The 23,954-nt window shown below is 47.0% G+C and overlaps 1 protein-coding gene across 1 annotated transcript in view; it reads left to right on the forward strand.

Annotated features, from left to right (window-relative positions):
- Positions 1 to 10,176: 10,176 nt before the first annotated feature.
- Positions 10,177 to 23,954, forward strand: part of CYB561 (cytochrome b561) — a 74,958-nt gene continuing 61,180 nt past the window's right edge. Inside the window, exon 1 of the mRNA XM_083147482.1 lies at positions 10,177 to 10,247. The gene's annotated coding sequence lies outside the window, so the exon portion shown is untranslated. The remainder of the gene's footprint in view (positions 10,248 to 23,954) is intronic.

A 23,954-nucleotide genomic window follows, 5' to 3' on the forward strand; every position in this document is an offset into this window, starting at 1 on the left:
TGTTTTTTACACACCCCACCCCAAATATAAACTTTTCATATATGTAACATGTATATACAGCTGGTCCCACTCCATGCATATGTAATGAGTAAATATGCACTGCGCTGGGTCCCGCTCATTAGATATGCACGGAGCAGGACCAGCACAGTGTTCACTTCTGCCTGGGTCCTAAATACCCGTTGAAATTGCATAAAAAACGTCTCTGAACCATGTAGGACTCTGCTTTATACCTATTAGAAATACCGGTTATCTGTAACCAGTAAATGCAGTCTGGCACTTTCACACTGCAGCTCTAACCATTTTAAAGATACCGTTTTAGAGCTGCAGTGTGAAAGGGGTATAAGAGAACATAGTAATAAGTTTGAATTTAATATTATTCAGAGAACCTTGTTGAGCTTCCCAATGAAATTATAGTAAGTAGCATTTCTGTTACAAAATACTTGCACACATTTCGACGCCTTACAGTAAGCTGGATGCCAAGCACTTTTGCAATGACAGAACTGCAGCCCAGGATTAGAGTTTCCTGGTGCTGCAGGATAAAGCACAATATACAGTTAACTCCATTGTTAAGACGGGTAGATAATAATATGTAAAGAAAATCTATTTACAAAACTTCTATGAAACTACAACATTTGACTATCAATGTAAAAGTCTCATGCATTTAAATTTGCATTGTTTGTGTGTATATACTGTATATGTATTTTTTACTTTGCTTTAAATCCTTCAGATATTAAGCAGTTAAAAACAAGCTGTTCGTTGTCCTTTTTTAAAATGATAAAACTTTTCCTGAGTAAATACAGCTATCCTGCCTCCCACACAATACTAATGTAATAGCATCTAATTTTACTTTGGCAGTTGAATGTTGTTGTTTAATAGCATGAAAATCTCCCATGATATTCAAAAATCGAATTCCCAACCTTCATGCACAGATATTTAATTATATGGAGGAAGTGAATACAAATATTGACTCACTGAAATAGTGCTGTTATCATACTGAGAATTGCTGAGGTCAACAGGCAGTGGTAGTAGTAATTTACACATAGTTTCATGATAAAGAAGTAAGTATGTCAGCAAACACTCCACAGATACAGTGTATTATAACAAACAAGTGGTTTATATAAACTATTTTAACTAGTTAAAAATATGACCACATAAAACAAATTCTAAAGCATATTTTCTTCATTTTGATGAATAGTAAAATGCCATCTTGACAGTCCTGAAGTCTTTACACAATGTTTTTGTTTATGTGCTGCATCTAACCAAGATCAATGAGGGGGTGGTTCTGATTTACTCAGAACTGGCTGAATACAGCTCTGCACAAGTGCAGCTACTCTTTGTGATCGCAAGGATCGGGGCGGACGCCGGTGGGGACAGGGGTTGCACATGGGAACGTCCAGCGTTTTATGGGCATCCCCCATGAAAATGCTGGGCATTGCCAGGGGTGAGTGGCAGCCACGAATTTTGCTAAGCTATGAGAAATCACTAGATGGTCGTGAGGGGATGTGTCTTAGTTACACATCCCCACCCATGGTACCAAGGGGAATATGCGGTTGCCGGGTGGGGGGTGGGGATTCGGCAGGGCAGCGAGGGGGCGTCTCTGGTGCTCAGTAAGCTGCTAGCTTCACAGCTTACCGGGCAAACCAGAATCATCCCCTAACTGTACAGTTCTCTTAAGCTGGGTACACACTTCATGATGTGTGTGTACCCAGCGCAATAAGACCGTGTGTATGGGGGAGGGGGGTAGCCTTCGGCAACAAGGCCCTTGTTAACTATGTCCTCCATTAGCTGTACATGCAGGGCCACAGAGGATATTATTAAAGGCCAACAGGAGTGCACATCTTTGATACGTTCTTCAAACTACAAAATGCAGGATAATGTCATTAACATTACATTTATCATTCATATAGTGTAATTATAGTCTAGAGTGTACCTATTAAGGGACCTATTTATCTAATAATATTACTGTGATTACTGTTATATACTGTTTTTGTGGACACCAAAAAACCTTAAGTATGCCTCAAATGTATCTTGTAGGGACTGCAGCAAACCTTCCCACATGGGTGCAATTTCATGTAAAATCGCTGGGAATATGGTCGCTGAGCGACCATATTGCCAGTGATTTGGAGCGCAGCTGGCGATAAATCGCCAGCTGCGCGCTCCCGTGTGCACTGCCTAATGGTCGCTGGTCGCAGGAGCATGCTCCTGTGACCAGCGGCTTTCCCCCGCGATCGCTGTGCCGGGAGGTCAGCGCCGGGGAGATCAGCGTTGATTTCCCCAGCTCCGTGCCGCTGCTCCCTCCCTCCTCCCATCAAAGTAACAGCAGCAGTGTCTCCTTTTCATCGCTGATGAAAAGGAGACACTGAGCAATATGATTGCTGGGGATATATTGCTAGCAATATATCCCCAGCAATCATATTACCCCGTGTGTACACAGCAATATACTGTATGCTGCAATCCATCCAGTTCCAGCAGCAGGTGCAGCCTACATAAGCATCTATGGTGGCCGCCATCCAGATCCAAAATGCAAAACATACTGAAGTTTAAGTTAATGCCATATGAAGATGATGTAAGCATGTTGTATCCTATTGGCTACATTTTACAATAACCAGAAGAGAGTTCCTCTGAAATGCTCCCTGACAATAGCCGCTACACATGAGGGGTCGGTAGATTGACCATACATGCACAGTCCAGATAGAGGAGCGAAGAGACTGTTGAGCTTACCCGTAGGGCAGGCTCCTATCCAAGCCCCTATCTCTGAGGTTGTATATTGATAGTTACATTCAGTTTGATTTCTTACTGGCATGAAAAGTGGTCTTAAGTTACAATGATCTGGTCTAAATCTGATGATTGATAAATATCCACAAGCACCATATGCTAAATGCTGTACATCTTTCATATTTTGATATCCTGCATTACATACTGTTTCTGGACAAATTTAATTCCTGCTGACATTTTATCATGCTGGTGCTAGCACACCGGTGTTACCATCACTTCTCTCTGCTCTAAAATTTTGTAATACTAAAGAGATCTGACACTATGGCTGATATTCTATTCAGTGGCGTATCTAGATACATGTGGGCCCTATAGCAAAAGTTTGTAAGGGCCCCTATTTATCACCTAATGCTGAAAAATTTATACAGCATATGATATTTTGACAGGCAAAGTGGGCCCCTCTCAGCTCTGGGCCCCATAGCAGCTGCACCCCCTGCACCTATGGTAGTTACGCCCTTGATTCTATTACTATGAGTCAATGGGAAGGTGGATCAGGGTCTCACGCCCATACTGTGGGGACTGGATCATTTGAGATGTTTTATGTGTGGAGGTGAATATGTCTGCAGAATAACATGCTGTGTACTGTATGTATGATTGACTTTCCTTGCCCCTAATCTGTCCTTGTCACAACAGCTCAAGCGGGCTATGAAGTGCACAGCTTTGAACGGTCCTGATGAAGTTCACTAGGTATAATGATCTGGGGTTAGAGTCTTGTAACTGGGGACACCGCTCTTGCAGTACATTTATGTTATATGTGGGTGCTTTTTTACTGTTGTTGTTACATGTATTTTTATTGATAAGGGTTATTAATACGCCTTTTACACCAACCACATTTATCTGGTCAGGCCTCAGTGTAAATGGGAACCTTAGAAATGACCCGGGTTCAAAGACCCAGCAATCCAACCCAGGAAATGTGGCGGATTGAACACTGGTAAGACCCGTGTTCAACGGTTAACCATCCATTTACATCAATGGGGGAGAGTGCATGCCTCCCGATCAGAGTCCTGCGGTCAGTACAGAGCATGGGACAGGGCACATGCCACCTTCGCTACTATCCGCTGTACTATGCAGACAGCAGCAGAGTCAGGGAGGAGGTGAATGGATGTCTCACAGACAGAGGCTAAGGAGGTGGATGATGCCTCAAGGGGGGAGGCTAGGGGCAACAGCAGCTTTCCTAAGTGCTGGGCTTGCCCCCAGGATTACAGAGGTGGTGCAGGAGTCCCGGGTCCCTGCAGTGTGAACGATGTGACTGGCGGGGGGTCCTCCTTGCAGGTGACATCCGAGGAATAAAATAAAGGCCCAATGTATTCTGTGCTTGTTAAAAATTACTTAACCCAAGGCATTGTTGAGGTAAAGTTCTTAAGGTGACTGCCAGATTGCTGCACCAATGTAATTTACCGATGAAACCATTACTTTATGTATATTGTGCTACAGCTGATACACGAGTGTTTACAACATTAGAACTGGAGCTACATGGCTTAGGGCACCGGAACCTTTAATCAGGCCCTGGATGTAGGTTTCTTGCTCTCCTGGAGGACTGGTTAATTTCCACATTCCTGTGAATAAGAAGGTTGTTAGTGCAAGGTTTTTATTTTTCAATTGTTTTTAAAGATTTTCAAAGATTTTCATTCTTTAAAATATCTATTTAACTGTTAGTGGAAATTAAAGCCACATCTGGACCTTCAGTTTTACTATGCAATCAACAGAGACTATTTCAGTGTGTAGCAGTACATGAATGCTTATTGCTCTGTGCCAGTATCGCAGAGGCTGCTGAATTATTGCTCAGCTGTCTGAGATTTTTTTTTTTTTGCTAATAGTCGCAGAGATTTTTAATATTATCATGACAAATGGCCAAAGTGATTTGGTATCCAGCGGTAAGACACTTGGTTTGCACTGAGCTGGGAAATTCATAAGTGCTCAGTGTATGCAGAACTGAAGTATGGCTCCATCGACTAGTGCAGAGTATACCCTGGACACCCAGCAGTAGCTCTCTGTCCCCGTGGCTCTCAGTTGTAGCTGCTACAGTATATACAGCCATGCCTCCCTGACTCCTCCCCCTTACAGTGTTCACAGGAGAGATTGCAGGGGTAAGGAATGGATGTGCTAGCAGCAGTTAGGGATGGGGGGGGGGGCGGTGCACAGGTCCTCAGGCACTTCATGCTCACTGCCGCCAGTGTGTCTGCAGACGCTGCTTCTTTGCGAAATACCTGCCAGCTCTCAGCTCACCTGAGTCAGTGGAGTCACTGGTGTGTGTGAAATCAGGGCCGGTGCAAGGCACCGGAGCGCCCCAGGCGAGTCGGGGTGGGGGCGCCCCGGTGCCGGGCGGGGGGGGGGGGGGTCTTGGTTGGTACCTGCGTAAAAAAAACTTCTGTCTCCGGCGTCCCTGCTGAGTGCTGGTGTAGGGGTGTCCGTGCCGCCGGGGGAGCCTGCGGCGCTGTTATCGTGTATACGCTTGTCGCGCCCGGCGGGGTCCCTACAGTGCATAGAAAATAACTAGCGCTATGCGCGCGGCGTTATTTTCTATGCTCTGTAGGGACCCCGCCGGGCGCGACAAGCGTATACACGATAACAGCGCCGCAGGCTCCCCCGGCGGCACGGACACCCCTACACCAGCACTCAGCAGGGACGCCGGGGACAGAAGTTTTTTTTACGCAGGTACCACAGTGCAGGGGGTGAGGGGCGAACTGCCGCCCTCCAGGTGCCGGCGCCCTAGGCAAATGCCTAGAGCTGCCTAGTGGTGGCGCCGGCCCTGTGTGAAATGCCCTCTCCTCATTCTGCTCCGGTCATTTAAACTCCCAAACCGAGCTGCACATTGGTCACCACCTCAGTTAATTCCAGCAACTCTTATCATAGGCAGGGTCTTCGGTCCCCACATCTCACAAAAATCGGGTCACCTTGGGTGTAGCTGCAAACCCATGTAACAACAGGGCATGCAGGCATGTGCTGGCTATTTATATGCCTGGGTGAACTGCAGACATTAGTGAGGTGTTCCACCACTCACCTCTTGGGTGTCCTTAGCCCTGAAACATTGGTAGGATTTTAGGTCACTCTGCCAATTTGTAATGTATGGGAAGGTAACGAGAGTCACTGAACCAGATTGGAACCGGGTATAGGAAGGACTTGGCTGGAGACAACGTTTGACTGGATTAGTCTGGAACTGAGGAACTGCTATAAGCAGAAGGTACAGAAGTGCAGTAACAGGATGGTGGCATGGGTACCCACAGGAGACTAGCTGGGAAGCTAGAAGGAGACCCAGGAGATCTTCTGGGACCAATGAAGCAAAAGCAGAGTAAACTCCAGGGAGTCAGGCTGTGCTGTGAATATTAAAGCACTGGAGATAGAATATCACAGGAGCACATCCAAAAGAAACTGCAAGGCTGTAGACACCATTGCACTGATAATTTTGTGGTTTTCTACCAGCATCCTTATAGCAATAAGGTAGAATTGGAGGGATGCTTAGCGTGCAGGACGCATTGCTGCAGCCTGTGGATTCAGCAATGAAGATGACTGCAGCGGAGCACTGTCAGGAGATGGGGAAGACAGCAATGCGGTATGTGCCAGGATAACATGATGAGTGCTACTTGATGACCGCAGGAGGCGCCAGCCGGACCCCGGGATACTTGCAATCATTTACTATGTGTATGTGAGTATTATGTGTATAAGCAGGGCTGCCAAGAGAAATCCTGGGCCCCGGTACAACAATTTCCCAGGACCCCCCTGGAGGGCGTTTTTCTCAAGACTCTAGGGCGTTTTTCTCAATGCTATATGTTCACAAAGAGTCAAATGCCCTACGTGGTGCTGAAACATCGGCCCACCTATGTTTATATAGCAATAATACAATTTGTAAAAAATCCGGAGAGTGCCACCTAATTCCTAAGAGCATGGATGGTGTATGCTTTCAGCACATGCACACCACATACATAGGGGGTTATTCTGGTTGACTCGTAAGGCTGCGAGTCCACCAAACCCCAGCCGGGTAGCAAACGTATTCTGGTTGTGAATCAACCAGAATAGGTTCCATAGTCCCGTCTCTGTCTGCCAAAGTCACATATCAAACATTTACACAGTAATGGCCTTTTCAAATTATGCCACACACCGTAATGCCTATTACACATTATACCACACACCATAATGTCCATTACTATATTATGCCACACACCATAAGGCCTATTAAACATTTTACGACACACCGTACTGCACATTACACATTGTACCACACACCATAATGCCTGTTACACATACCAGACACCGTAATGCCCCTTTCATAATTATGCCACATGCAATAATACCGATTACATATTCCACATACCGTAATGCCTATTACACATTATACAACACACCGTAATGCAAATTACATATTATACCACACAAGTGCCACGTACCTACATGCTCATTGTCAGGGATTATGTGATACCATCAAAGAGTTATAATTGATTTACAACATGCTGTTGTAATAATAAATATGCTTAAAATGCAATAATGTATTTGTTGGCTGTTACCCCTCACAGAGGGAATTAATCTCAACCCTCACAGAGACAAAATTCACTTAATTCATTAGTCTTCCTCATGGAGGAGAGTTAAAAAGAACCTAAACGGTCTCAGACATTTGCCTTAACAGGCCTGAGACCATGTACCACCTCAATAGAAGGAGGTGGACAGGACCGCAAGTGTATTTGCATCAACCTTTTTTGAAAGTGTACCCATAGATAAAGTCGGAGCTGGGTGACTCAGTTTACTGACGCCGAAATCCCATCTGTTCAACAGCTCCAACAGTCGGGATCCCGACCAACAGGGCAAGGGGGCTTTTTTTCCACTCCACCCCTGTCGGAGTACTGGTCTGTATACTGACCATCATACCATACCAAATGAGGTAACCTGTGCCCCGCCCCAGCTGTCGTGGAGCTATAAATCACGGGGATTGGTCAATGCTAGGATATGTAGTCCCACATGGTTCCTTATAATTATACCAAGGCAAACCTAGGGGACTGAGCAAGAAATAGAATTATCAAACACTCTCCACAAAAAAAAAATTGGGCCAGTGCAGGCTCTCACCTACTCACTGTAGCGCTGATATGTATGTTTACTCCCGAGTCCAGAGGGAGTACAGAAGCTTGGCTTGATTGTGGAGGCCAGACTGTCGGTGAGGGAGATGTGAGGAGGCCGGGTGGCATAGCTTAGCCACAGGTGTTTCCATGGCAGCAGTGGCAGGACACTCGGGGGATAGGAGGGGAGCTGTGCGGAGTCGCACTGGTGTGGGCCCCTGAGCACTGCTTGTTGTCTGGGAATCCGGGGGCATGGGGGATGGTAGCTGTGGGGAGTCTGGGTCGGGTAGCATGCCAGTGGAGGTTGTGGATGTGTTAGCACCGTGCAGGTCATACTGGCTGCAAGGGACAGCAGGGGAACGGCTAGTCCCCCTGTTAGTGTGTTAAAAGTGTTCTGCACGCAGCCAAGCACCGCTGCTATACAGCTGACCTACAGACTCGCCTGCGCACCCGTCCCGCACCCCCGCGCCTGCTGCCAATCAAATAAGTAATTTTTAAAGTGTGTGACTGTGTGTGTGTCCAGACCTGCCTCTCCCCCCTCCCCCGACAGGCGATCGCTCCCTTTGCCACCCCTTGTATCCGTCCTCCTCTTTCTCCCTGTGTGCATCCAGTCTGTCAGTCCCCCGGCCGCTTAGCAGCGGCACTGCGTGACACAGTTGTCTGGACAGGAGTCAGGACACACGCTGCTGCAAACACAGACTCGCGAGAGTGTCAGCACAGCTCCGCAGCGGTGGAGGACTGCTGGCTGTGTCCCGACTTCTGTCCTGATAACTGTCACGCAGTGCCGTCGCCTCTATGGTAAGCTGACACTGCTCTCCTTCAGACTCGGCCACCCCGCCTGTGCACCCGCCGCAAAACAAAAATTGTATGTGTGTGTCCGGGCCCCCCTGGCCGGCCGGGCCCAGGTAAACTGTACCCTCTCCCCCTGCCTCTCGGCGGTCCTGTGTATAAGAGGTATTCCTGTGTGTAGTAAAGAGAATAAGGAACACTACTATACAGTGTAAAGTGAATCAGAGGCACTATATGAAGTGTAATGTAACTAAGTGTGCGCTACTGTGTGGCTTATTTTAAATTGTATTAGCATGTAGCCACATCCATGTGAGACCACACCCCATTTTACAGCGCACCTTCGTCGTACGCTGTCCCTTGCTGCAGTATGAGAGCATTAAACGTGTGGGTTTTTTTTTTTTTCAGTTAAAGCTTACAAATTGTATTTGTTTTAAAAGAATGAAGGTGTTTTTCTTCTTACAAAGCATATTTGTGTTATATTTTCCTGCAGGGCCTGTATGTTTTACATTTCATGTGTAGTTGATGCATTTTATTATTTTCCAATTTTTCTGAATTTTTCATACCTCCACTTCATAATTCCCACTTCAACCACTGTATATATTTAAAGGCCTTTCAAAATGTCAGCTTATGCTGCTTTCACACCGCAAAACCTGCTTAGACCAGGTATTTAAAACGGGTCAGAGCAAGTTTAACCCCTTTAACATCACATGTAAATACCTGGCCTAAAGCAGGTTTGCGGTGTGAAAGCAGCATGAGACATCCCGGAGATGCGATGGGCAGAGACCTCTTGGAGGTATAGAGAGAGGGGATCAGGCACCAGAGCCTGCACCTAGACTGCCAGCAGGAGCTCCCGCACTGCAGGCAGGGAGGAGAGATGCAGGACGCTGGAAGGGTAAGGGTATGGGGCTGACACTGAGCATTAGCTGGTCCGCTCTGATCCAGCGCAGTGCATATTTAATGAGCCGGACGCTCATTACATATGTGCATATGTAATGAGCATCAGGCTCATTATATATGCACTGCGCTGGGGACCAATAGTGTTCACTGCTGCCTGGGTACCGTTTCAGACAGCAAAAAAACGGGTCTGAAATGGGTAGGACCCTGCTTTTTTACCGTTTCCAAAAAATGTTTTTTTGAAAACGATAAAATCACTCCGCTCCTTTCAGACCGCACATATTAAAATGTTTTAAAATGGTTAAAAATCGGCAAAATACCGGGGGTTTTTTGTGCGGTCTGAAAGGGGCATAAGTCCCTATCTTCATTTACATCTTTGTCTTTACAGCTTCCTCTCTCCATATCCAGCAAGTTTAAAACAGATACATTTGCTTTCACTTTCTGTCAAGGAGTTATTTGCCCTCTAGTGGTCACTGGTGGTACTTTAGAGGTGAGGAGTATTTACCTTTTAGATAGATAGAGCCTCATCATTGCCACCTATACCAACTATAGGGTATGTGAATATAGACATGGACTAAAGCAAATCATCAGAATTAAAGTGTCTATTAATTGTATATTTTGACATTTATGTTTCATTATCTAACATTTGGACCCCTTTCTCTCTTTAGATATCCTGCATTTGCTAATGGGCAGCATAGAAGCCTGGACAGTGTTTTACATCACGTGTCTGGACTAGCCAGCCAGGAGGAGGTGAGTTATTTTAGAATTTACAAAAGTCAATAGTATACATAAACTGGTTTGGTCCTAAGGTTAGTAGCATTCCAGAATATGTCCTTAACACAAAAAGAGAGAAACATAAGGTAACACAATCCAGCACCTGGAAAAACTTTATATATACTAAATTATATGTTCAATTGCTTGTTTGAACCAGTACCAGAGAAATGTCTAAAACAATAAGGTAAAAGAACACAGAACACAAGACAACATAGTCCACAGCTGGTATAAATTGTTTGCTTTATACAATTTACACCAGAGTGTAAAATGGCAACATTGCCGCACAGTATTGGAATTTTAGTCTAATTTCAAAGTCGGGCAAAAATATAATATACCCAATCCAAGCAAACATTCCTACAGTATATTGTATATGTAATGCACAGTATCTGCAAGAATGTTGGTTCTAACACATAACCTACACATTTAAAAAAAAAAAAATAGCTTTGATTTAATGTATTTTGAAATCAGTAGAGATACAGTTCATGGATCTGTTTATCATCGCCAGTTTCTCATTGTGCTTAGTACAGTGATAAAATAGAATCCTGTCTCAGCAAAAATGTATCAAACATGTATTATCCATACTCTCAAGGCCAGTCCTTCCAAATGTGCAATTGTCACTGGAGGCTCCTCTTGTCACAGTGTGTACTCATCTTGCATATTATTGGGCACAACAAAGATACACATGTAATAAACTGTGAGGCTGACAGACTTTTACTTGCTGAAGGGTAGCAGAGCGTTACTTTTCCTGTGTAAAAAGATCCATGTTTGGACTGATGCTTATCTGGGTGTAGCCTATACAAAAAGACAGTCTCTGGACATCACTTAGTACAGCAGACTTCTTGGAAAACTCAAAAAGCATTTCTTCTTCTCCACTGACACCCACAAATAATTAGTCAAGCTGTGAGGATACAATAAATTACAACCTACCTACAAAGTAAAAAAAAAGACCAATTTGTCAGGAGACTTACCTGTGGTAGATCCTAACCCTATGTCTATCTCATGTCCATATATGCCAATACCCTGATGTAAGTGAGAGATGTTGGATGGTGACGAGCACCCTGGAGCCGCCTGCATCCAAAATGCAGACAGGTAAGTTGACTCAGCAATCTCTAGGTCTCTAGCACATGCCCGATGTCAACTTATTTGCCTCTTTTCTAATAAGTTGTGGGTCTGCACCAACATGCTGGCAGGCATCGCTCAAACCTTCAGACACAACTTAAACCGTGCATTAGCCATCACTCTAAGCATCAGGCAAGTGGGATCTGGACGAAGGCCACCACTGTGCACAGATCCAGATGCCAAAAGTCTAGATACCCCTGGTGTGGAATTAGTGGGATTCAGTATTGAATCCCGGCGGTCGGGATCCCGGCGTTCAGAATCCCGACGCCGGAATCCCGACAGCCGAAATGCCGACAAGGGGGGGACGTGGATCGCCCCCCTTGCGGGCTCGCTGCGCTCGCCACGCAGCGGGCCCGGTGCCTCGCTACGCTCGGCACGCTATTTTATTCTCCCTCCAGGGGTGTCGTGGACACCCCAGGAGGGAGAAAGTGTCGGCATTTCGGCGGTCGGGATTCCGGCGTCGGGATTCTGAACGCCGGGATCCCGACCGCCGGGATCTTAACTGCATCCCGAATTAGTGAATACCAAGATCAGCAAAGCTGCAACCAACATGGAGTAAGAGGATCTAAGTGAGTACAACTAGACTTGTAATTACCTTAAAAGAAGAAGTGTTGTATTTCTTGCAGGGAAATATATATATTAATACCTATAATAGCAACAAGCAAACTTGATTATAATCCAAACCCTGGAGAAGCAGACAGAACTATAAAGACAACTGGCATAGCATTATCATCACACATTCATTCTATTGTGTGCACCTGCACACAAGATGTGGGAAATTGTGAATGGCACACGAAGAGGATATGAAGCTAATGATCAGAATTAACCTGAGGAGAAATTGTATGAAACAAATATTTATGCATGTAAGAACATGAACGAATACATACACATAGGGTGAGATGTATCAAATGGAAAATGCGGTAAAACACTGGTTTCAGTGGCGTAACTACTATAAGGCAGCCCCAGCAGCCGCTTGGGGGAGCAAGCAGCAGCAGGGTCTGTGTGGGCGCCAGCACCCATACGACGCACTGACATGCTGCTGCTTGGTACTGCCCACTGACTGAGCACTGGAGGCGAGTCAGCCGCAGCGTGGGTGGGGCCATGGCAGAGATGACAAATTCCCCCAATTGACTGTACACAGAGCCGACTATTGGCTACTGTTTACAGAATGGGCGAGCGGATGGGCGTGCTAGGGCGGCCTGGGATGCGTAGGAGCCAAGGGAAGCAGCAGTGTCTGCTGGTCTCTCTTCTTCTCTACTGCTTCAGCTTCTCCGTTATGCATGTGACGTCATGGGGAAACACGCTGAAGAGGGGGAGGGGGGGGGGGTGCACAAACTTTTTGGCAGGGGGGAGCAAAATTTATAGTTACGCCACTGACTGGTTTTACCGCATTTTCCAATGTATCAAAAATGATACCGCATTGAAGGGTATCGCCACCTTTGGGTGGCGATACCCTATAGAAGCCTATGGGCTTCTTTTCGCCGCCGACGCAAACCCGCCGCCTCGCCGACCCCCCCTCCGGCTTACCTTCCTGAAGGGTCCTCCTGGACCCCGGAAGGTAAACCCCTCCTCCCCCTAGTGAAGCAGCCGGACATCCTTCCGGCTGCAGGGGGGAGGAGGAGGCGCCAGGGACAGCCTGCTTAGCTGTCCCCGGCGTGAGGGGAGAGCGTGGCGGCAGGGAGATGACGGAGACCCCCCGCACACCAGAGTACAGGTATCGCGGGGGGGCTCCGTCACCGCACCGCGATGCCAGCCGCATATGTTAGTAAATATGCGGCAGCATTGCGGCGGCGATGTATTTTAATACATCCCGCCCATAATGTTATCCATCTCTCAGTAGGTGTACCCATAGATGATATGGAGGTTGCATTTTGCTATTCTGTAAAAGCGAATGCAAAAGTATGAACTATTGGTAGTAGCTTCAGAGTTAAGAACTAGAAAGCTAACCACAAACACTGCATGTAATAAATTATTGCAATTACAACAGTACAAAATGCTAAAAATATCAGATGTTTCAAATGTCACAAGTTGCAATGTACCAAGTGGAAACTCCTACCAGCAGACATGTCAGCATTAAATGTAGCAGATATCCACTGTAAATTTGGGTACACACTAGTAGATATATCTGCAGATCTACAGATAGATTGGGCAGGATGTTCTTCATACACGCTGCTCAATCCTTTGGGACTGACATTACATGGAGTTTTCAATCACCTGCAGCTCCTGCAGCAGCTGTATGGGAGGTCGGCAGATTGCCCTTACCAGTGGTGTAGCTAGGTGCCACGGCGCCCTGAGCAAGGGCATGTTTCGCGCCCCCCAATTTGTAGTAGGTGAGGCTCCTGCGCAGTGAAAAGTGGGCATGGCCCAACATTATACCACACACCGTAATGCTCATTGCACATTTTAGCAAACTTTGTAATACCAATTACACATAAAGCCAAATGCCATAATGCCAATTACACATAAGGCCACACATGATGCCCATTGCATACTATAGAACACACCATAATGCTTGTCACATTCTAACACACCGTAATGCCCATCGCATACTAACACACTGCAATGCCTATCGCATACTAACACACCGCAATGCCCATCGCATACTATTTAACAAACTGTAATGCCCATTACAAATTTAACACATAAGTGCCACTTACCTACATGCTCAATGCCAGGGGCTTCATGCTCAATGCCAAGGGGGACTGAAATTGCTCGCAGGGAGGGTAGGTGTGAGTAATTGATAGTGGAGGGGAGGGTGGGAGTGATAGTGCAGAGGAAGGAGGGTGGGAGTGATAGTGCAGAGCAGGGAGGGTGGGAGTGATAGTGCAGAGCATTGTGATAGTGCAGGGTGGGTGGGTGGGTGGGTGTGATAGTGCAGAGCAGGGTGGGTGGGTGGGTGTGATAGTGCAGAGCAGGGTGGGTGGGTGGGTCTGATAGTGCAGAGCAGGGTGGGTGGGTGGGTCTGATAGTGCAGAGCAGGGTGGGTGGGTGGGTCTGATAGTGCAGAGCAGGGTGGGTGGGTCTGATAGCGCAGAGCAGAGTGGGTGGGTATGATAGCGCAGAGCAGGGTGGGTGGGTGGGTCTGATAGCGCAGAGCAGGGTGAGTGGGTCTGATAGCGCAGAGCAGGGTGGGTGGGTCTGATAGCGCAGAGCAGGGTGGGTGGGTGGGTCTGATAGCGCAGAGCAGGGTGGGTGGGTCTGATAGCGCAGAGCAGGGTGGGTGGGTCTGATAGCGCAGGGTGGGTGGGTCTGATAGCGCAGAGCAGGGTGGGTGGGTGGGTCTGATAGCGCAGAGCAGGGTGGGTGGGTGGGTCTGATAGCGCAGAGCAGGGTGGGTCGGTGGGTCTGATAGCGCAGAGGTGGTTGGGTGGGTCTGATAGCGCAGAGCAGGGTGGGTCTGATAGCGCAGAGCAGGGTGGGTGGATGGGTGGGTCTGATAGCGCAGAGCAGTGTGGGTGGATGGGTGGGTCTGATAGCGCAGAGCAGGGTGGGTGGGTGGGTCTGATAGCGCAGAGCAGGGTGGGTCTGATAGCGCAGAGCAGGGTGGGTGGGTGGGTCTGATAGCGCAGAGCAGGGTGGGTGGGTGGGTGGGTCTGATAGCGCAGAGCAGGGTGGGTGGGTGGTTCTGATAGCGCAGAGCAGGGTGGGTGGGTGGTTCTGATAGCGCAGAGCAGGGTAGGTGGGTGGGTCTGATAGCGCAGAGCAGGGTGTGTGGGTGGGTCTGATAGCGCAGAGCAGGGTGGGATAGGGCAGTGCAGAGCAGGGTGGGTGGGATAGTGCAGAGCAGGGTGGGTGGGTCGGTGTGATCGTGCAGAGCAGGGATGGGAACGTGATCGCGCAGAGCATTGAGTAGTGTGGAGTCCCCACCCCACCCGGCGAAGCAGCGGTGCAATCCGCCTGCCCGCTCCCGAGTCCCGGCTCCTCCCCGCTGTGTTCAGTGAAATGTGCCCGCTCAAGTCTCCCCCCCGCCGGCTCTCCCGCAAGCTCCCCCGCCGTGTTCGTCGAGATGTGCACGGTTCTGCTTTTTAAAAATCACATCTCCCGCTGGACCGCGCTAGCCAATAGGCGCTCGCGGTCCAGCAGCCACCAGTTGTTTGGCTGCTGGACCGCAAGCGCCTATTGGTAACGCGGTCCAGCGGGAGATGTGACTTTTAAATAGCAGCGCCACCGTGCACATCTCGACGAACACGGCGGGGGAGCCAGCGGGAGAGCCGGCGGGGGGGGGGAAAGACTTAGTTAGTAGTGGCAGTACTTAGTTAGTAGTGGCAGTACTTCAGCGGGCGGGCGAGATGGCGGTGCCGGCACGGCTCCGGCGCCAAGATAGCTTCCTGCGCCTGGAGCTTGTGCTCCACCGGCACCGCCCTCGCTACGCCTCTGGCCCTTACACACAGAACGATGCGCCTATACTGTATATCTTTTAGATATCGTTGGCATTTGCTATATTGGCAGTGTTGCACAGCTGAAAAATATGAATCTAAAAATATGATAAAAGTTGGTCCAAGATCTAACTCAACATGGTGAATAGACTAAATGGGTGTAGTCTAACAAAAGGGGCATTACATACACCGTAATGCCCATTATAGCAAATGTCGTAATGCCCGTTACACATAATATTGCACTCCATAATGCCTGTTAAACATTATTCCGCATGCCATAATGCCCGTTACACATAGAAAATGCCACAATGCCCGTTACACATTATATGCACTTCATAATGTCCGTTACACATTATACTGCAAGCTGTAATGTCTACTACATATTCGGTCACGCACCATAATGCCCAGTATACAGAAGGCCACACATGACACATCGTGATACCCATTACATATTACACCACACACGTAATGCTACTTAGGTCAGGCTGTGGGGGGTGGGGAGGGGTTCATTAGGGTTACGCACTAGGGAGAAGGTTAAACTGTGGGTGGGCAGTTCGGGCTAATTTACCATGGGGTAACCATTAGGCTGTTAAGGGGGGTTGTGCACTAGGGGCAGGGTTGTCCAGTACTGGGGGGTGGTATAAAAACAAAACACGGGATTACACAGTAAAGGGTAAAAAAGCCAGCCACAGGCCTTACTTTATACAGTATGTCCCTCTCTGCATTCAGCTGCTGGTAGCATCAGGGGCCTTCAGGGTCAACTCTAACGGCTGCAGCATGATGAAACCCCACAACACACCAGGCTGGTTCTTGCGGAAGCCTAGTGAACATTTCAGTGACAGGCAGCCACACCGTTCCTGCACAGGAGCACAGCAGAAAACCCGGGGAGAAGGAGGAGCGAGCATCGCTGATGCCCATCTTTCTATCTCTGTGCACACTTCTATTAGGTGATCCATGGGTGCCGCCATCTTGCCAGAAAGCCCGCCCCATCCTTTGTCATCGTAACCGGGCCGAAGCAGAGGAAGTCCGCCGCCTATTGGAGAACGGGACCAAGAGACAATGGATAGGATTGGGCGTATAGGTATATGCTTCCAAGTCGCGTCAATCAGGCCACACCCCAAGAACTTCGTCAATGTTAAATTGACGATACTACACTATTGGACGCCCCCTTTTTTTCATTTGTTTGTTATAGATTGTGTTGGTTTGGTCTCACAGGAACGGAGACTGAAAAAGGGAGCAGTGGTTCTTTAATTATTACAAGTGTAATACAACCAAGAGACTGTGGACTCAACGCTGTACTGCTAGAGGTTGATTAATAGCGTCAGCGCACCTATTCCAACCTCTTTTTGGATACCTAAATACATATTTAAGCTAAACATGCACAGGTTCATCCCATGGACTCTCTGTGGGGTATTCAGTCCCACCAGTAACAGTCCGAATTGTCGAGACGTCTGACCACAAGAAGTTCAAAGAGGAAAGTGGCAATTATGTCAGATAGTCAATGATATGAAAGTAGTTATCTTGTTAAAAACGCAAATTCTCCTATAAAAACAGTTTCCAAATCAGCAGATTGAACAATGCTGGTATCTCTCTGAAGTCTCAGTAAAGGAGTTAGAGCTCTGATGTAAACAGAGTGCATTGTGGGAGAAGTAAACAAAAAAATGGCAACAACAAACATTCAAACCTGGGTAATTCTGCCCCAGCATGGATACAAGGGACCTAAACATACTGTAGGTGTTTGGTCAAACCAACTAGACACAAATAGACATGTATACAGAAGACTTTCAATGGGCAAAATACAGCACAGTGAACATGAAAGGTGAGCAGAAAAAAGTGAATAATTCTTATATGGCAAACGGAATAATTTAAACAAATGCATAATAATACAAGCTGAAAAATGATGCTGACAATGGAATAATGGAATAAAACATACCATATTAACATGCAGCCAATGGAAAATGAAACAAAAGAGAAATATTTAGCAAAATATCACAAAGAGAGAAGTCAAGATAAGCACTACAAACATTAGGGAATCCTGTATGTACACTTAACACAATTTTTGGACATGCAACAATAGAAAATCCCTTGTCACGACAGAAAGAATTGTAGAGTTAAATTTATTATTATTTATTTACTGTTTCTTATATAGAGCAGCATATTCCGTTGCGCTTTACAAATGGAAACAACAGTGATTAAACAAACTGGGTAGATACAATCGACATGGAGGTAGGAGGGCCCTGCTCGCAAGCTTACAATCTAAATTTGAGGGAAGAGTGATTTCAAACAGTCGAGGTCAGGTGTACTCTTTGACATTGAATAGGCTGCAGAAATTATCTTGACAGATTTTACCTAAAATAACTTGACAATTCGAGAAATGTTCAACTCGACAGTCGAGGAAACCAAAAACCAAATCAGGCCAAAAATAACGAGCTCGACAGACATTGAATACCCGCCTCTGGGTGTGAGTCCCTTCTGACACTTCTGGTGATGCGCTTCAGCTTCCACAGCTGATCGTGGTGACATTCAATTGGCGGGGTTGTCTATCCATATAGTCCATCTGCTGACGTCTTAAGGTGTAGAGGGACTGCTCTAGGGACTGGCAGTTTTTGGCCTAAAGACTGTCACAGCTCAAAGTGAAAGTATATTGCAGAAGCCGCCAGGTAGCACCTCATATGTCCAGGGTGTGCAGTTTAGGGCCCCTCCCCCTATGTACTATATATTGTGTATTCATACACACTGGAAGGAATTAGAGACGCCTTCCTCCTTAACTAGCACCCCTACTACCTGTCCCAGATTGTTTTTAATTAGGTTGTAGTCCTACATTCAAGACTGCACACTCCAGTTTGGCACTATGAGGGTAAGTCCTACTATACATATATGCTGAGTGTCTGTGGGACTGTGTTTAGGGCGCAGGGCTCTTTGGGCTGCTGTTGCTGGGCTGCTCCATGGCATCATATCGTACACTTTCCATCACCCCTTTAGTTTGTTTAGTATATATGTAGCACTCTTCAAATTTATTATTACCTCTTACTTAGGTAAGTCTTATCACATATAATTTCCCCTATCCCTTTTACTATCACTTCAATTCCACACTAATGTGATGCCATGGGGTGTTTCTGCTGGGCTGGCCTGGGGGGTCCTGTGCCCTGGACCTGTCTCAGAGTAGTGTTAGGGACTTGTCCTATTGAGGTAACCTGGACGCGGTGGACAAGCCGATAATAATGGCCATCATTATGCTAATAACCTCAGAAATGCAATATAGCAATGATATTAAAAGGTCTAGCATTTATATTTAGTGTGCACCTGCAAACTCCTCCTCCTGCTTGCTGCACTACAGGGCTCAGCAGGTAGCACCTCATATGTCCAGGGTGTGCAGTTTAGGGCCCCTACCCCTATGTGCTTTAGGGACTGGCAGTTTTTGGCCTAAAGACTGTCACAGCTCAAGGGGCCTTATTTTGGTTCATTCTTTCCGACAAAATCCTTCTTAGATGGGCAAAACCATGTGCACTGCAGGTGGGGCAGATGTAACATGTGCAGAGAGAATTAGATTTGGGTGGGGTTTTACTTCAAAGTGAGATCTATATTGCAGTGTAAAAATAAAGCAGTCAGTATTTACCCTGCACAGAAACAAAATTACTCACCCAAATCTAATTCTCTCCGCACATGTTACATCTGCCCCCCTGCCGTGCACATGGTTTTGTCCATCTAAGAAGGATTTTGACAGAAAGAATGAACCAAAATAAGGCCCAAATTGAAAGTATATTGCAGAAGCCGCCATTTTGATGGGTTTTAACCATTAAAATAATATCAGTGATTCATTTTTACTATCATATTTAGCATTGGGTCAACACCGTTAGGTCGACATGGGGATAGGTCGACATGGTTCTAGGTCAACATGGAAAAGATATTTGGTGGGGATCACTTTGGTGCTTCACTCAGGGCAGCTGCCCCACTATACTGTGGGTAGGATCCCTAAACCCACGAAAGCAGAGTCAAAGAGAGGGATAGGTATAGTGGGTGGTGCTTCGACTAGGTCAAAAAAGTGAAAACTAAGTAGCGGAGGTATGAGGAATACTTAGCTTCAGAAATTTCTTTAAGGTTCTGGTGTTTCCTTTCTGGGGTCTACTCCACTGGTGCTCCCGTCCCAAATGTTGGGTAAATGGGAAAAAAGAAATGTGATATATAAATTTTTACTGTTCAAACACTTTGTGGAATTTGTTATACTATACAGATGGTGATGAGGCTTTTCTGTAGTGCACCTGACTCACATTAGGTTAGGGGCTTTCCAGACGCATCTAGGTATCTTTTGGGTGGGTTCAAATATTGGCGTGCCAGTACTCACTGTTGTTCATGTCTGGCTCCTCCCATCAAGGTATCTACCACTATACCTATCGGTACTTATGTAATATCTGGGCTCCCGTTTTTCTTATGAGACCGCGTCCGCTCACCACGCTTCGGGCACGGTGGCTCGCTGCGCTCGCCACACTATATAAAATCAACTCTATGCGTAGTTGGATAGTAGAGGTATGAAAAAATGGGGTGCATTTAACATGGGAGCCCAGATAATACATAAGTACCTACCTATCCCTCTCTAGGTCAACATGGGTCTAGGTTGACATGGGTATAGGTCGACAGGTCATTAGCTCGACACAAGCATTAGGTCGACAGTGTCTAGGTGGACAGTCAAAAGATAGACAAGGGTTTTTTCACTGTTTTTTGAGCCGACATGTGCCGACAGGCGGCATTTCATGCCCTACCATCCACTAGGGCAGGGCTGGGCAACACTGGCCCTCCAGATGTTAATGAACTACACATCCCAGGATGCTTTGCATTAGTTTTGCTATGTGGCCATGCTGAAACTGATGCAAGGCATGCTGGGATGTGTAGTTCATCAACATCTGGAGGGCCGGTGTTGCCCAGCCCTGCACTAGGGCATGGTGGCAGAATAAACTAGTGTGCCCAAAGCAGTGCAAGCAAAGTGGTGCACTGGAGACTGTGTCCATGCTGACGTTCGGATTAAAAAATAGTGAAAAACCCAGTCGACCTTTTGACTGTCAACCTAATGCTTGTGTTGACCTAACCCCATGTCGACCTAGACCCATGTCAACCTAACGGTGTCGACCTAATGCTTGTCAACCAACTTGCTGTAGACCAAACGATCCCAAACCATGTGCAGACAATGTCACAATGCTAATGTAATTAATGTTATGTGACATTGCAGATTACAGAGGCATGCTAACCCATGGGGATGTGTGTAATGCTGTGTGTGTGGTTTTTCTGTTGTGTATTCGCCGGCCTCCTCCTTGTCTGTTTCAGTCCTTTGCCTTTTTGCAAGACTCTTACTCCTTGGTGCAGCAGCTGAGGAAACAATAAATAAAAGATCAGTGGTGTTTAATGGTTACATGTACCTTTTGCTGAGTATGCAACATCAAGGATAATAAACATTGTCCATTATTCACTAATGGTCTTGCTTACACAACTATAATGTTTATTTGTTCTAGGGCACACAGTGTGCACATTTGCAAAAGTACCTACTAGGGTGGCTCACACTCATCCGATTGAAATAATACAATATACAGAATTTACAAACACAGGCTTAACCTATTCAGGGATGCTGGCAGGGCCGGCGCCACCACTAGGCAGGACTAGGCATTTGCCTAGGGCGCCGGCCACTGGAGGGCGGTACCGAGCCGCCGAGGTACCAGAAAGCATCCCTTCCTGCCCGGCGTCAATCAACGCTGCCCCCCGCGCGCCGCCCGCTCCCTGCTGCAGGGATTTCAGCGAGGACGGAGGGGACTCGCAGCACCCGGAAGCTGTACATCGCAGCAGGTACAGCGTAGCATCGAAACAGCAGATACAGCCCCCACCCCCCCCCCCCCCCCCCGCCGTGCCGCAGTAAGTATTGTCCGCACCCTCCCCCCCCCCCCCTCCGGGCGGGCGGCATGGGGGGGGTTTTGCCTGGGGCGGGCGGGGGGGCTTGCACCGGCCCTGGATGCTGGCACATATGTTTACATTTACAAAAAGATTAGCTTTTGTTATTACATTTCTTTTTAACTGTGAAACTGTATTTGACTGTCCCGCTGAAATCGTGACACTTGGGAGGTATGCAATATGCTGGCAAGATATGCAGCTCCAGACAGTTCAAGGGAAATTGTGTGAAACTCCTCCCCTTGTAGAAGTCTCAGCTTTACACACTCACCTGTGGTGGCTCCAGAGGTGGGGCTGCAGCACAGTTCAAAATTTAAATAGGGGCACCATACCAACTGCAACTAGTTTCAAACTGATCCACTGACAGTGGGTGTGGCTCCCCTATTTAAGCTTAGGTCACAGCCTTTTCAGTTAAGTGCACCTCCAGAGTGGTGAGGAGCACTGGGGAGTGTGCACCTTCCCTGGGCCACCTCTAGTTACAGCATGGTTGCCTACCTGACCTCTTGTTCAGGGAGTAAATGCTCTATTCCTGGACTTCCCTGGTTTTTTTTATCAATTACCTACCTAGCTCCCCACAGGTGATGGCAATCAAACATTACCAGGGAAGCCCAGGAACAGAGCATTTTCTCCCTGAAGGAGAGGTCAGGTAGGCTACCATGAGTTACAGCCCTGGGTATGTACAAGTAATATACTGCATTAGCTAACTGAGCTGCTTCCATATATGCATAGAATGGCATGCTTCACTCAGTTGTTCCCAGATAAAGATTGTTGCTTTACTCATTGCATCTTCATTCTGAATTCTATCCTAGTACAAATGCCTTATGTATACATCTGTTTTAAATGAAAAAAACATATTAGATCTGGATAGCTGTTTTTATTGGTCTACAGCATGATGGTCGACAGTCATTAGGTCGACATGGTTCTAGGTCGAAAGGTCATTAGTTAAACAGGTCATAGTTCGACAGTGTCTAGGTCGACAGTCAAAAGGTCAACATGGGGGTTTTCACGTTTTTTTGACCCGACAGGTGGTATTTCATGGCCTACCATCCACTAGGGCGTGGTGGGAGAATAAAATAGTGTGCCGAGCGTATCGAGGCACCGTGCCCGATGCATCATGAGCGCATGAGGTGCACTTTAAACTGTGTCCATGTCGACTGTGTTCACATTCAGATAAAAAAAAACAGTGAAAAACCCCATGACGACCTTTTCACTGTCGACCTAGACATTGTCTAACTAATGACCTGTTAAACTAATGATCTTTCGACCTTTTCCCATGTCGACCTAATGACTGTCGACCATCATGCTGTAGATCAAATGATCCCAACCCGTTTTTATATCTGTGATTTGCCTGTTTATGTTGTCCCTCAGCAGTAACAGCCTTGCAATCTTGTATACACACAAAACATACCACAATATAAACTATATTCTTAGAAATTTTGTTTAAACTGAACTATATGTTTTACAGACTCTTAGGGCAGTATTCAATGAGGATAATTCGCCCTGTTTCACGGCGAATTTGTACTATTGGGTCAGAAAGTGAATCACCCTATTCAACGTGCACTTTTCGCCGTCTTTCTAAGTGATTTTCGCCGTGTGTAGCAAATAGCCATCTTTTCATGGTGAAGTGGAAAGTGAACTTTTAACACAAAGTTGTTGTTGTTTTACATTTGCTGTAAAAAAAAATCAGGAATTTTATTCTGTGAAGGGGGATTCTATTTTTATTCATGTGCTTATAGCACATGAATATATATTTAATTTTAAAAAAACATATTTTATTTTACACATAGCAGCCAGCAGGGGGCCGGGAGCAGAGAGCCGCTCATTACATATTCATATGATTGGGTACAGTGAATGCCCGGTCCCCTGCTGGCTCTCCCAGCCTGTGCTGCCTGGCTCCTGGGGAGCCCACCTCCCCCCACATACGTTCAGGGGCAGGCAGGGAGACTTCCATCTCCCTGTCTGCCACCGTCCTCAGGCAACCGTCAGGGGCAGCGAGCCCCTGTGACGTTGAATAGGGGGATAGCAGGGGGGACAGCGAGGCTCCGGTACACGGCGACTGTGCAGCGAAACCTAAACAGGATTCGCTGCACGCCGTGAATGTGCTCATTGAATACTGCCCTTAGACAGCAGTGTCTGACCGTGTGTGTGTGTGTGGGGGGGGGGGGGACTGGTTGATCTCCTCCCTGCTCTCTGCCCATATCCTTCCAATAATTGACTGTTGAATATATTGGGAGGTGGAGCTTGAGACTTTCAAAGTACG

Source organism: Crinia signifera, chromosome 6 (assembly GCF_055691185.1).
Source record: "Crinia signifera chromosome 6, ASM5569118v1, whole genome shotgun sequence".
Taxonomy (NCBI): domain Eukaryota; kingdom Metazoa; phylum Chordata; class Amphibia; order Anura; family Myobatrachidae; genus Crinia; species Crinia signifera.